Genomic DNA, 16,430 nt, shown 5'->3' with positions numbered 1-16,430 from the left:
TTATTATTTTGGCCATGGGCCACAAAAGCTGAAAGTTGCCTGGGCCTTGCTGAAACTTTAGTGGGCCTGTGAACAGCTGACACATAAATCGATGGTTTGAAAAATGCAATACTCCTCTTTAAGAGCCTTGGATGCAGAACACCTCTTTGGATTGGAAAGGTATGCCACAACTTATGCTCATAGGACACTAATAAGTTGCTCGTGCCCACATGGGATTTTAAATGTGATATGGATGTGTGCGGCAAAAATGCAAATGGGGACATCTGCCATCGAGGCGGCAAGCTGGGAGCAACAATTCGCATTTATTGCCACATCTGATGTAATTTAAATACCCCAATGGCAGTGAGCGAGCTCGGTGCTCCATTTCAAAGTGTTTGTTCAATGCATGTTGCTATTTGATGCCTTTAGGGTACAGAATAAATAAAAAAAATGTTTACATAGTCGAGGCGCGTGGAAAAGCTCAAATTAGTACACTGAACAGATCAGGACAAAACAGGCCAAAAGGAACAGTTGAGACAGGGAGGAAACACCAACAGCAGAGTTGAAGGCCAAGATAGAGGAAGACTTGGACAAACAAAGGGTGTGGGGAGGAATGAGGTACAGGAAATGATGCATGGGGTGGAAATTATGGATGCAGAAGGAAATGCTCAGGAGGGAAACAGGAAGGAAGAGGGATAGGGTAGGGGGTTAACAATGGGAGAAAAGATTATGGTTTAGGATTGGGGACCATCTGAGATGGTGGTGAATATGGGACCATCTCTCTTGAAGACCTGGAGGGAAGAATGAGATTGAAGTGAATGTGGAAGTTGGTTCTACAAGCAGGAGCAAAGAGGAATAAATGAGTGGAGGTAAGCAGTGATCTTGGTAGTTTAACCAGAATGGGGTTGATGGTGGACCATGTGTCGGTGTGTGCCCTGCAGAAACCTGAGGGGGACAAAGTGATGGGGGGGGGTACGGGGGGGTACAAACGGACAGAAACATGAGGTGACCCTGGAGAAACCTGTGGGTGTTGGTGTCAAAGCCAGTGACCAATTGCAAATTAATAGTTGTCGTCGTCCAAGGATGATATGCCACAGCAGACACTTGCACAGTATATGCCACATCTGCATGGCTTGCATTTTGACGGGGCCGATCGGCCTCGCCCCCGTGATCGACCCGGTGGTCGATTTTTAGGGGGTCTTTTTATCGGCCCCGTAAAATTATGCTGTGAAAAAAAAAATTAAAAAAAAAATTTTTTTTTAAAAGAAGAAGAAAAAAAAACCTAAGATTACCTGTATGGCAAAACAAAACACCTTTGTTCAACACCTTGGTCTCCTTTTAGATGCTAGAAACGGACAATGACATGGTTGAAGCCATCTCCACAGATGATGAGAATACTGTTGTGTTAGACTTATCTTCAGGTAGCTCAGGGAATGAATCTCTTTCACAATTATCTGATGAGTCTGATGATAGTGACTTTTGAGGGTTTCTGCCTGAAGATTTACATCAATACTAAACCTACTAAAGTTAATTAGTATTTGGCAGAATGTACTGAACACATGTATCTGTTATGTTATTGGACTGGAGAGAGAGAGAGATACTTGCAGATAAATTAGTTTTGTTGAGACAGAAATGCATCAATAAACTCATTAAATTTGCGACTGTTCAGATTTGTTTTTTTGGTCATTCAGCTTTGCAGCGAATAAAGTTTTAAATTTGTAACGAGAATAAATCTTTTGACATTATTACTATGTTACTGGTGGATCCAGGTGTGGACATTCAAGTACAATCCTACATGACAAGGTAATGGCAGTGAAAAATCAAGATTTATCCCCATGTATGTACATTATCCCCATATATATACATATATGTCAAAGGAATGGCTTTTTAAAATGAAGTGAATGAAAATAATTTAAAACATAAATTATATATTGTTACGAATTCTCGCCCGCCTGGCGTGCGATCGGCTGCGTAACTCTAATAGCAGCCGCCTCACCCACCGCCAATTTAGTCGTGACCCTCGTGGAACTACCGCCATTTGCCAGTCACGGGTGGGGGTTTAACCTCACCACAACCCAGTCCGCATTCTACCCACGCGAAATAGGGTGAATCGCCGAATGTCGATATACCTAAGTACCCACGCGGGTAGCGTACCGAGGAGTTGTACCACGCCGCAGGTCGGCTCCGGACACGACCCGCTTAAGCGGCTCGTTCCGTGCTAAGGGGATAACCGAGCAGAGCTATCGCCGACCTCGACGGTTCAGATTACTTGCTGGGTGTCTAAACCCACTACCAATCCCTTCCGTGATGCAAGATGGCACTTTCAAACGAAGGAAAGGACGCAACGAAACGGGTCACAATTTAACAAGCACATTTATTTCACATACACACAAGGCAAGCACGTATTCACAGCTATACAGTAAAAGCACATATAACAGTCAAAGCAATGAAAGCAACGCAGAGCTACAACCGAATAAAGCAATGTACAAGCACTTATTCAGGTTTACTTAAAAGACTGGCACCACACACACATTTACACAAAAAGCAAATAGAAGCCACCCTCATAGGCAAGGGGGCAGACAGGTCCGTGGACCAAATGTACGTGGGACCTGGGTGAGCGGCCAGGTCCATGAGACCGAAGGGGTCTTAGGCGCGCCCTCGTGGCTCGATGGCGGGCTAGCCGCAATGTCAGCGTAACGTGCCTGACTCCGTGCCCCTGGCATGGTCGGTGAGCTCCTTTCGGCCATGCGTTGCGCAGGCATGTGTTGGTCGGTCGACACCACGGTTGGGGTGGGGAACGGACGGGGATACCGGCGCTATTTCAGCGCGGATGGGGGAAATTGTTGATGCTCGGGGTGGAGAGAGAGGAATGTCGGACGCTCCGTCCCGCTAGCGGGGCCTTGGGACCGCACCGACTCTGGCGAACTCTCGCCCCTGAGCCCTTTTCCGCGTCCCTGCTTCACTCCGCGACTCGTCCCTCGACCCAGCAACGACAACCTCAATGACAACCTCCATCTTCACTCGACCAGCCCAGCCAGCACAGCACAGCATCGCACAGCTCAGCACAACCCAACAACACGCGAGTCGCCTTGTGCTCGCGTATTTATAGACCGGGGGAGGAGCATGTATGCTAATTCGCGGATCAAAATGCGCTTGGAGGTGGGGCCACGCCACCTGACGTTTAGCCATTGGTCGGGCAAAAAGGGGCGTGAGCCTCTCCTGATCCGATTTCCCTCCTAAAAGGAGTCCACATGCATCGCGCTTGGGGCGGGGCCACACCACCCAACGTTTAGCCATTGTTCGGGCAAAGAGGGGCGTGAGCCTCTCCTGATCCGATTTCCCTCCCGTAAAGGCATGCATTTGCACTCGCAGCTTGACGCGTTCGGCAACAATCACCGACTTCTTCACCTCGCCAGGACTTATTTTATGTGGGGTATTTTCTGTGGCGTTTTTGTACTGGTGTTTTATGTAATTAATGAGACATAATTAGATCTGCCACTTTATCACTGCTCGCAGTGATGACAGGGCACTTGAAGTCCCACTTTGATGCAATCCCACTTTCATCGGACACCTGACCCTGCCCCTGCCCCTGACCCATGATGTGTTTTTTATTATTAGTCCTTATTCAAATGAATTTAGAATGGGATTAAAATAAATTCAATTCAAATCAAATGGAAGACCAAAGAGGTACAGTCCTGCATTGGAGTAATCAGAAGGAACCTGAACAAGAAAAAAGCAAAGATGAAGTCATCAGGAGGAACTTTGATAGGATTCACATTTCAGCTGCTACTCCTCTACCCTCAAACCCACCCAGGTACAACCAAGCGAATCTTATTCAAAAAATAAAATAAAAAATATCCCATATAAAAAAATTAAATAATTCTGGCTGCCATGCCATGCATCCGATCAAGTTCAAATTTAAAACATTTATTTCCCATCACAACGAGATCATAAATGTGAAGTTTCACCTTGATTGATTAAGATTTCCAGAGAAAACATTATTTAATATTTTTCTTCAATCCCATATGGTTGCCAAACCATGTGACCTCTCAATTATTCCTTAACAACTAATACAACCACAGCTTGGGGAACATTTGTGTGAAGTTCCCCCTTGATATGTCCAGCCGTTATGGAGAAGAAGATTTTTATAGGGTTTATGGCAAATCCAATATGACTGCCAAACCAAGTGACCTATGACAGCATATATGTGAACCTTTTGTTCCCCATGAATAGGTGGTCATACATGTAAAGTTTTGGCTCGATCTATTCAGCCACTTCAGTGAATAAAATTTTTGGAAGATTAAAAAAAACACCAATCTGGCTGCCAAATCACGTGACTGATGACGTCATCAATTTTTTTCCCTGTGGACCATTTTATCCCAAGATGACCCGAAAAAGTCATACAGATCAAATGTGGCGTTCTATACCTGCAATTATGACGTTATAACAAAGACCTATGACGTCATCAAAAAAACATGAGGAGTACTTGCCATCTGCCAAGTTTCTATTTTTTCCTTGGTGCGGTTTCAGATGCAGAGGTCCAAAGTTTTTCCATTTTTCCAACATGGCTGCTGCACCACGTGACCTCTGATGTCATTATTATGATTACAACTTTCTACATGAGTAGTTGCACCTATGGTGAAAATTTCGTCTCAATCTGACAAGCGTTTGTAGAGAAAAACACAAGTTCTGGGCGGACAAATCAACAGGCAGGCAGACAGACAGACAGACAAATAAACGGACCCAAACGCAATACCCTCTCCTTTGAGGAGGGTAAAAATAATGTTGGAGTGTAAATGTGTTTGTACAGTAATGAAGTCACGCATGATGAACAGTAATGAAGTCACGCAGGATGTACAGTAATGACGTCACGCAGGATGTACAGAAATGAAGTCACGCAGGATGTACAGAAATGAAGTCACGCAGGATGTACAGTAATGAAGTCATGCATGATGAACAGTAATCAAGTCACACAGGATGTACAGTAATGATGTCACACAGGATGTACAGTAATGAAGTCACGCAGGATGTGCAGTAATGAAGTCATGCAGGATGTACAGTAATGATGTCACGCAGGATGTGCAGTAATGAAGTCATGCAGGATGTACAGTAATGATGTCACGCAGGATGTACAGTCATGAAGTCACGCATGATGCACAGTAAATGAAGTCACATGATGTGCAGTAATGAAGTCATGCAGGATGTGCAGTAATGAAGTCACACATAATGCACAGTCATGAAGTCATGCATGATGTGCAGTAATGAAGTCACGCATGATGCACAGTCATGAAGTCACATGATATGCAGTAATGAAGGCATGCGTGGTGTGCAGTAATGAAGTCACACGATGTGCAGAAATGAAGGCATGTGTGGTGTGCAGTAATGAAGTCACATGATGTGCAGTAATGAAGTCACGCATGATGCACAGTCATGAAGTCACGCATGATGCACAGTCATGAAGTCACACATGATGCACAGTCATGAAGTCATGCATGATGCTCAGAAAATGAAGTCACACGATGTGCAGTAATGAAGTCATGCATGATGTGCAGTAATGAAGTCATGCGGGATGTGCAGTAATGAAGTCACTCATGATGCACAGTCATGAAGTCACACAATCTGCAGTAATGAAGTCACGCATGATGTAGAGTAATGAAGTCACGCATGATGCACAGTAAATGAAGTCAAGCATGATGTACAGTAATGAAGTCAAGCATGATGTACAGTAAGTTCTGTCACACAATGTGCAGGAATGAAGTCATGCATGATGTGCAGTCATGAAGTCATGCATGATGCACAGTAAATTATGTCACACAATGTGCAGTAATGAAGTCATGTAGGATGTGCAGTAATGAAGTCATGCATGATGTACAGTAATGAAGAAACACATGATGTGAAGTAATGAAGAAACACATGATGTGCAGTAATGAGGAAACACATGATGTGCAGTTATGAAGAAACACATGATGTGCAGTAATGAAGAAACGCATGATGTGCAGTAATGAAGAAACACATGATGTGCAGTCATGAAGAAACACATGATGTGCAGTATTGAAGTCATGCATGATGTGCAGTATTGAAGAAACACATGATGTGCAGTAATGAAGAAACACATGATGTGCAGTAATGAAGAAACACATGATGTGCAGTAATGAAGAAACACATGATGTGCAGTAATGAAGAAACACATGATGTGCAGTAATGAAGAAACACATGATGTGCAGTAATGAAGAAACACATGATGTGCAGTAATGAAGAAACACATGATGTGCAGTATTGAAGAAACACATGATGTGCAGTATTGAAGAAACACATGATGTACAGTTCTGATGGGTCGTAATGGACATGTAACGGCAAGGAGAACAGCATGGTTTTAGCAGCCTTGAACACTCTTGTTTGGGCAGCTTCCCATTTCCAGACAACGCCTTTCCTGAGGAGAAGATGCAGAGACTCGATGGTTGTGATTAGTTGAGGCAGGTAATGACCAAAGTAGGTCAACATACCCAGGAATGTATGAAGTCCTGAAATGTTTTGTGGCATTGATGCATTCAGAATTGCTTCAACTTTGCTCGGAGAGGGCAAAATGCCTTGACAGGAGAATTGATGACCCAGGTATTCGACTTCACGTGCCATAAAGGTACACTTCCCACACCTTCGGCATAAGCCAGCTTGTGACAGCCGATTGAAGACTTCGTTTAGATTCTCGAGGTGTTCATGTTGTGACTTGCCAGTAACTAGTATGTCGTCCTGGAATACGACTGTCTTTGGTACAGTTTTCAATAATGTCTCCATCTTGCGTTGGAAGATTAGTGCAGCAGAGCGTTTGCCAAGTGGGCATGCGTTGTACATGTGGAGTCCTCGATGAGTGTTGATGCATGTATAGCGCTTGGAATAGTCATCCAGTTCCATTTGAGCATAGGCATTGGTCAATTCAAGTTTAGTGAATGTCTGGCCACCCATGAGAGTGGGTGTCATCCAGCTTTGAATAGCAGTTAATCGTCGTTTTGTAGTCTCCATAAATGTGCACTGTTCCATCTGCTTTGAGTATTGGAACGATAGGTGCTGCCCAGTCGGAGTACTCAGCTGGTGAGATAATGCCTTCACTCTGCAGGCAGGCAAGCTCACATTCAATCATTGATGGCATCATGTAGGGCACAGGTCTAGCTTTATGGAACAATGGCCGAGCATCTGCAGAAACCTTAATCTTCACTTTGGGCCCTGAAAAGGTGCCAACACCATCGCTAAACAGGCCAGGGTACTTGAGCATGGTATCATATCCAGCATCAGAGATGGAGACTGTTTATGTCACTCCAATTAAGTCTGATTAGTCATAACTAATATTTGCCAAAGAGGGTTGGTCCTTCTCCACACACTATCAGTAGAGGTAGGACATGAGTGCTGTTTCCATATCCTACAGTTATTTTAGCTGAGTCAACGACAGGAACCACCTCCTTGGTGTATGTTCTCAAGTCAGTAGATACAGGCCAAAGTGCAGGAGCCTTCCTCGGAGGGTAGATGGAGGTGAACTTGCTCTCGCTCATAATTGATCTGAAGCACTGGTATCAACTTTCATCCTCACCGGGATATTAACGATAATTACATCAATTATAATTGGAGCATCAGAGCTCTTTGTTCCAACAAAGAAAACCTCATAAAGTTCCTCACTTGACACTTGGCTGCAGGTTTTGCTCTGTGACCTATCATCTGCTGCATCAGGGTACACCCCAATGTGATAAGCAGGAGACAAGTTCTTCGACTTGGATCGAGAACAACGACACTTCAAGTGTCCCCACTTGCCACAGTTGTCACAGGTGTAATTCCTGTACTGACATTGGAAAACTTAATGACTACCAGCAAAACGCCAACAAGTTACCCCAACCCTTTTTCAATTTTTTTTTTGTATATCCTGTCGAGGCTCGTATGAGAGATAACACACAACACACAGCAAGGGGGGCATGGGACAAGAGGGGCGGGAGAGGGAAGGACAAAACAGTGGGGAACAGAGACATTAGGAGATCTGTGGAAGGGAGAGGGATGGGGTGGGAAACATGGGGAATACAAGATGGATATTACAGGGACTTTCAGGAAGGAAAGCAGGGAATTTGAAGGAGGTGGACTTGGGTGGATTATCACTGGAAGAAAAGATCGAGGATTTGGATGGGGGATGATAAGAGGTGGTGGTGAACAGATGTTTTGAAAGCCTGGAGGGAAGAATGGGATTGAATAGAGTAACGGAGTTTATTCCAAAGGTGGGAAAAAAGAGGAATGAAAGAGTGAAGGTGAGCAGTGATTCGTGATTTTGGTAGTTTTACCAGAAGGGGGTTGTTGGCGGACCTTGAACGCCCTGCGGAAATGTTGTAGGGACAAATGGCAGAGAAAGCAGCGGGGGCGAGGCTGGAGAGGAGAGACTAGAAGACAGAAAGACCACCGACCAGCCTGTGGTGAGAGAGTGAGAGGCCCAAAGACTCAACCTCATTGCAGGAGATGCCAATGATCCGAAAAGCCTTGGTTTCCACAGCGTGATGCCGAGAAAGGTGGGAGGCAGGAGCACCTGCCCAGAGGGGAGAGCAGTACTCCATCAGGCTGTGGACAAAAGCTTTGAAAGTGGTCAGGAGCTCAGGTAGGCCGAGGAAGGACTTTGCACGACGGAGGATTCCCAGTCGGCGACTGTCTTTGGAGGCGAGGTTTGAAATGTGGCTTTCCCAGGAAAGGTCATGGCAGATAGTGAGACCCAGAAGCTTGGAAGAAAGGACTTCTTCCAGAGGATTGTTGAGAAAGTGGATGGAGGGGTTTTCTAAATGGTCCTTTCAGAGAGACATAGTGAGAGTGTGAGATTTTTCCGGATTGAAAGACATGTTCCACGTGTTGGACCAGTTTGTGATTTTACCCAGATCTGGAGTGAGCAAGAAGCTGCTGCATGCCGGCAGAGGGTGGAGTAATCAGCAAAGAGATATAGAGGATTTTCCAAAGAGTCGGAAAGATCATGAATGAAAACCAGAAAAAGAACAGGGCCCAGAATGCTACCTTGAGGAACTCCAGCCTGGACAGGAAGAGGGGATGAAAGAACTCCATTTAGGGCCACACGTTGACTGCGACAGGAGAGGAAGTCTGCGAGCCATGAATGGAGATGGCCTTGGATACTATAGGAAGAGAGTTTTATGAGCAGGGCAGGGTGCCAGACCATGTCAAAAGCACGTGATATATCTAGGGATATGGCTTTGATTTCATGTCTGGCATTGAGGACCTCCATCAATTGTTGGGAGAGCAGAAGCAGCATATCCAGAGTAGAGTGACCTGGTCTGAAACCAAATTGATGATCGGAAATCAAGCTATTGGAGAAGAGGAAGGATTTAATGTCTGAAGCGATGATGGATTCCATAACCTTGCTGATGCTTGGCAGAAGGCTGATTGGTCTGTAGTTGCAAGGATCTGTTTTTGCACCTTTTTAATGCAGGGCAGTGATGTTTGCTGATTTCCAAGCAGATGGTAGATGACCTTGAGCAAACGAGAGGGTGAGTAGAACAGAGAGAGGGTGAACAAGAGCAGAAGAGCAGGTTTTTAGGACACGTGGGCTGATGCCATCTGGACCGGTTGCAGAATCTGAGTCGAGGTTTGACAGCAAGCTCTCCACCTTGTCAGGAGAAAAGGACACAGAGTCCAGGGACAGTTGGGTGAGACTGGGTAAGGTGGGTAGAGAAAGCGATGGGTTTTGGACAAGATTTAGCTGCAAACACTAAGTTTAGGCATTCAGCCTTTTCACGTGCGGAATCAGCAGTGCGGCCATTTGAGGTAAGGGAGGGGCCGGAGGGGGAACATACACCAGAAACAGATTTGATGAGATGCCACCAGGATTTTGAGGAGAGAGAGAGGTTTGAGAGTTCAGATTGAGATTAGAAAAATGTTGTTTTCTGGCTCTCCTGAGGGTAGATACACACTTGTTCTGAGCTTTATGGAAGGAACTGAGGTTTCCCTCATTTGGGTTTGCTTTCCATGAGGCAAAGGCAAGTTGTTTCAGGACAACTGCCTCATCACAAGCTTCATTGAACCAAGAGTGGGAGGAAGGGTAGGACAACTGAACACGAGAGGGGACAAATCTGTGCATGAGGGAGAGCAAGTTTCTTTGAAAGAATTCCCAGGATGAGTTGTTGTTGGAGAAAGTAGTGATAGGAGACCAGTCTATAAGTTTGATGGCTGCTTGGAGACCCTGCCAGTCGGCTTGAGTGAAATGCCAGACTCGACGGCGGTGAGGTGGTTCTCTGGTAATAGCCAGAGAGATGTCCACTTTGACAAGGACGTGGTCAGAACGGATTGGAGCGGAGAAGAGTAGCAGATATTCTCAGGGAAATTTGTCAAAATCAGATCCAGAAGAGATGGAGTACCATTGGTTGAGATCCGGATAGGGAAGTTGACCGATTGAGTCAGTCCCAATGAGTCCCAGAAAGCTTTTGCTGAAGTGCCATGACAGGTGAGAGAGGTACCCACACCGAGCCTACTGGCATGATGACAACTGAAGTCACCACATATGAGGAAGAGAGAGTTTGGATGAGAAGATAGAAGTTGGTCCATGTTTTCGGATAGTGAGGTGTAGATGGAGTCATCACTGTTGGGTGGACAGTACAGTACACATATAAACATGAGGTGGGAGTGGAGAAGCTGTAGCCATAGGTATTCCTGGGGGTGTGGGGGAGTGAGGGCAGTGCATGGAGAGTGAGGAATAGTCTTTGATGAAGAGAGCAACTCCTCCACCAAGACGAGGCTCAGGTCTGTCTGACCAGAGGAGGGAGTAACCAGGGAGAGATACTTGGGGGTCAGACACGTCTTGGGGGAGGAAAGTTTCTGTTAGGCAGATTATGTCTGGTTTGTCAGTGGCAACCTGTATGGAAAGATCTGAAAGGTTTGAGTGAAGGCCCCGGATATTTGAGGTCCACACTGTTAATGAAGAGGGAGGGGAGGATAATTTGTGTGCAGGGGGTGGAAGGGGAGGGTAGGACAAGGGCCAAGGGGTGGGGAGGTAAGGAGGGTTGTTGAAAGAATGTGGGGGGTTGCAGAATAGCTAGGGGAGGGGGCCAGATGAGGAGGAGAAAAGGCTCTGTGGTGCTGGGGGAGAGGGGGGACAAGAGAGAAGGGCAGATGTCAGTTGAGGATTTGAGGAGGGGGAGTGAAGAGATGGAGGTGAGAGGGCAGTGGAAGAAGGCAGCTTTGTGGATGAGAGGGGGGAAACTTTGAGAAGGGTAAGTGAGGGGGTGAATAGTGGGAGAAAGGTGAGGGGGGAGTTTTTTTTAGAGAGGTGAGAGGGAGGCTTGGAGGGAGAAGAGTGTGATGGTTGCTTTGAGAGTGAGGGGTGAGAGGGGTGAGTTGACACTGAAATTGGAAAAAAGAATAGTTGATGGAAAGTGAACATTCATAATAAACTGGGGTTTTAAAAAGTTTTAGGTCAGAGATGCAATTAAACACGTTTCTTGATGGATGCAATAAAGGTGAATTCAGAGAATGGAGAGAAGAAACGCTGTAACAGTTGGATTTTTTCGGCAAGGTATGAAGGAAAGGACGAATTTGGAGTAGCCTGTTTAAATAGTGGAAGAGTAGTGCATTACGAAACAGTAAAGAGTACCACACGTGTGAAAGAGGAAGATGAAGCATTATAAGAGATCGTTTTTATTGTTATTATTATTATTATTATGATTGTTTGAGAGAGTTTTCCTCAGATCAGGTCATGGAAGTGTTGTAGAAAAATCGTGAGGTGAATGGTGAAATTGGATCGATAAACGCAGGGGGTGTAAACAGATCACACGGTTCCGGGAGAAGTATCGTCAAAAGTGAATTTATTTATTTTAAATAAGGATTGCGTAACATTTGGAAAAGGGAAGGTTGAAGTAAAATCATGGAAGTGTGTGGTGAATTTGGACGGTAAACGCAGTGTGAAGCTGCTGGGTAGATGAAAAGTACCAGGAAGAGTAGAGAGAGACATGTGGTTACAGGAGGTGGAGAGATCGAAAGGATACAAGGAAGATTATTATTTTTTGATGTATTTTTGAAGAACAGGTAAGATTCGGGAACGGAAGGTTGTAGATCGGAAGAAATCATGAAGGTAATGGTGAGAGACGGTCAGCTCAGTAGAATAAAGATGGTGTGCCGGCAGGAGGAAGAAGAAGAGGAGGATGACGAAGAAGAAGGATCGAGACTTGTGAATGTGCAAGGAGAAAGGTAGTTTTATTTTGGGGGCGGGGGGGGGATTTAAGACAAGAAATAGAGTGTTTAGTTGGAAGGGATGGGGGACGTTGGGAAAGTAAGGAAGATAGAAATTGAAGGTAATGGGGAGAAAATACAAATAAACACGATCATACACCAAGGGGAACGATGGGTAGGCCTCAAGCACCCGGTAAGACAAGGTCGACGAAAACTCACAAAATAGCACGATTTTTGAAACAAAACCGAACTAGGAACACACAGTAACATGTAGGTGAGAAAATAGACAGTTAAAACGGGACAGATAACGACCGGAAACTTAACTTTGAGATCGTCAGCAGAGAGCCCTGAAGGAGACCTACCAACGCTCCAAACCCAGAACTGGAAATTAAAGTCCAGAACGGGAAGAACCGGAACCTTCCGGGTAGATTCAGAAATGTCAGGAGGCGGAGGTGAATTTGGTGGCTTGCTAAAACAGTTTTGCTTGTGGCCAAAGGTTGCAGAATAGCTAGGGCAGGGGGCCAGATGAGGAGGAGAAAACGATGGTGGGTATAAAATTGATATCTCGAGACGATCTTACTCGGTTTAGGATGATCACGTCTTTTCATGACATTGACGAGCTCTTCATACGACTTGTCAGAAGGTTTGGCTCGGGTAAGAAGATCTTTGATGAGGCTGTATGTCAGGGCGCCGCATACGGTCAGTAAAATAGCTCGCCGCCTTTCAGCATCCTCATCGGTGTGCATTTTGTTTGCCACGAAGTACTGCCTCAGATGATTGGTATAGTCTTCCCAATTATTCCCCACTGCATGTTCTTGCAATATGCAGATGCACAAAGACATCCTCGTCGCCACTGTGATGTACTCAATCGACGGGATCGAAGGCTCTGAAGTGGGAACAATAGGTTTAATTCGGACATGGACAAAACATAGCACAGCACAGCATCGGAACATGGGCAGGTCACATGACTGCTTAACCACGCACCGGTGCATCCATGTATGCATGCATTAGTATAAACTACTGATACAGCTCATGAAGTCAAGCAGGATGTACAGTAATGAAGAAACACATGATGTCCATTCATGAAGTCACTCCTGATGTAGAGTTATGAAGTCACATCCGATCACGTACAGTTATAAATTGATGCACATGCTGTACAGTAATGAAGTCATTCAGCGACGACCAATAGTTAATTGCTGCAGTTTCCTTCATGAGTGGCATTGATTGCATGAATCAGGGAGAGACTTCACCTGCTTGATGTGTTCATTTGAATTATTAAATTCTCTTCACTCGGAATTAAGTTCTCGTCATGATATTTTGAACAAGTGAGGAAATGACAAATTGATAAACATGGACACAAAAATGGTGCAAGTGATTAAATAAGGTGTATGGAAGGTTTAAATACCTGTAGTTCTGGGAGACTGATGTTTATTTAAGAAAATCTTGGATTGGCCATCTTGTAAGATTTCTGATGTTTCGTCTTACATTCCTGGAGAGCTTATACGATGGAGTGATGATTGATCCATTACAAAACATCACATCTTCTTCTCTAGCAACCATAAATTACAACTTAACTTCTTCATCTGCACACACATCAACAAAAGAAAGTCAAAATCTCTCAATAACATTGTCGTCATAATCTCCATCATTATCATGCCTTCCAACGCAATCTTGGAAATATTGTATTGTCTTAATTGCTTTCTGCATCTCAGTTAAATTTTTCTTCTTTCTTTTGCATTCAATTTCACATCTTTATTTTCTTCATCACAAGCCCACTGGATTTCTCAAACATTTCATTTTAATGATCATACAGGTGTACACAATGACTTTCATACGGGTACATTAACACTCATGACAGACTTCCTTGAACTGGAAGACCTGTTTGGAGCTTGTCTGGGCTAGAGTTCAGCAAAATATTTGCATGTCCATAACACTTCTGAGGCACAGACAAAATGGGACACGATGCAGGTGAAGAACATGTAGTTTAGAAAAAGTTTGGACTAATTTTCAGTGTAAGACAAGAATCTTGGAAACTTACGTTCTAACGGGAGGAATGGTTTTAGGTGACGGGGTGGAGGAGGTATTGAGTGCTTCTTCTGAGGGGCCTTTGTAAAAACAACATAAATATGAAAGTTTAAGTACATTGATATCTTCATAAGTTTAAAAACTTGTTCATAAAAGGGCACAGAAGGAAATGCACCGATTGAACAGGTAATCGATGAAAAGGTGAATCAGGTGATCTCATCCAATCAGATGGAGTTAAAGTTCTTGTTATATATTCTACATGGGGATGACCATGCCAATACATTACCTTTCCACAAGAATTATAATTACAATTATCTCCACAAGTAAGGACATCGTTGTCCATTTTGTTTTTGTAACGTATTGGCATGGGATGACCATGCCAATACATTACCTTGTCACAAAAATTATAATTACAATTATCTCCACAAGTAAGTACATTCTTCTTCATCGAAGGAAGTATTAACAGAAATGTCTGTAAGAGCCAAAATTTATTTCAATTTAATGTTTTAATCTTGGGCTTGCACCAATAATGTGTTTGCATCCAGTGTGTTCACCCCACCTGTCAGATATTGAAGAGTGCTTACCTGTTGAAGGTCCTACATACGATATGGCTCCTGTTTTTGCTAAAGAAGGAAATTGTGACTTCTTTGTAAATTATGTCTTTACTTAGCTGGAATTCCATTGGTAACATTTTTTCGTGACGTCATTTGGTGGCCATCTTGTATGTAAACAAGCTCAAATGAGCTAAGATCCTCGTCCTCTTAATGATGATGTCATAAAACGAATATGACGTCATTGTGATGTATCAGGTTTGCGATAAATGATCTGTGCTAATGCCGGCTTGATTCCCACAAACAAAATTCAAACAGCTTGCCTAGTTTCGGAGATAATGGTATCGGCGATTTCCATTAGCGGCGATATTATGACGTCAACTTTTTCTCTAGGAAGAATTTCCAAAATCCGAGATGGTTACTGCCTGCGCGTGGGCTTTCTGCATATACATGGCAAGTTTCACGAAGATCCGATGAAAACTCTGGGTTGTGAAACAAAAAATGTCAAAAAATAGGAATGACGTCATAAAAATTGATATGACATCGTAGTGATGTATCATATGTGCGGTAATTAATCTCTCCTAATGCCCTGTTCGATTCCCGCAAAAAGAATTCAAAAAGCTTGCCTTGTTTCAGAGATAAGTTTCTAGGCGATTTCCATTAGAGGAGATATTTTGATGTCATAACTTTGTTTCTAGGAGGAATTTTCAAAATTGGAGATGGTTACTGTCTGCGCAGGGAATTTTTACATATATATGCCAAGTTTCAGGAAGTTTCGATGAAAACTGTAGGCTGTGAAACAAAAAAGTCCACAAGAAGAAGATGAAGAACAACAATGCGAGTAAGACTTAGAGATCCTCAACGAGGATCTAAAAAAAGTGGCTGTTTCAGAAGTATTTTGGCCCACACCTTTGACATTTGAGCAAAAAACTTTTTGGGGGGTTTGCTTGCACTAGCTCAGAGACAAAGGAACTTCCTCGCGTTGGAATCACCATCATAGCTTCAGAGTTGAGGACTTGAAGTGATATTTTACATTACGTGGAAAATGGAACAAGCTCTGAAACACTTGGTCTTCCACAGCTCCAAGAACAAGACTTTTTACTGTAGAAGTACCTCAAGAAGAGTCTGCTGACTTTGATCAAACGAAAAACAGACAATGACGGTTGGTGGATTCCATTCTTGAAGCCGTACACAGTATTGTCAGAGAAGACCCACCCACGAGCTCGATGCTTTGACGTCGATGCCCCAGAAGGTGCAGGGAATACATTCCTTTTCAACATGCTGATGAGACACCTCCGTCACGATGGCCATCAGTTTGCATGTGCAGCCTGGACTGGAATTGCAGCTACGCTCTTGACTGAGGGGAAAACAGAACAAAGTTTGTTCAAGCTTCCAGTGCTGGTCGTAGAAACCAGTTCCTGCAACGTTTGTCCCACTTCACATCAGGCTGACATCCAGCATAACCAGATGCTGTTCATCATTGATGAAGCGTCTGTGATACCCACCCATGTACTTCACATCATAGCAGATGTTTGCAAGACGTCGCTGCAATAAGACAGCCTTTAGGAGGCAAAGCCATTCTGTTTGGTGGGGATTTCAGACAAGTCCTACAAATTGCACCACGATCCCCACCAGCCATTGTTATTGACACATGCCTCAAACGTTCACATTTGTGGGAACATTTACATC

This window comes from Eptatretus burgeri, chromosome 6 (assembly GCF_056783735.1).
Source record: "Eptatretus burgeri isolate ZD-2024b chromosome 6, Ebu_testis_v1, whole genome shotgun sequence".
Lineage (NCBI taxonomy): Eukaryota > Metazoa > Chordata > Myxini > Myxiniformes > Myxinidae > Eptatretus > Eptatretus burgeri.
The sequence above is the reverse complement of the archived record's forward strand: the minus strand, read 5'-3'. Positions refer to the sequence as shown.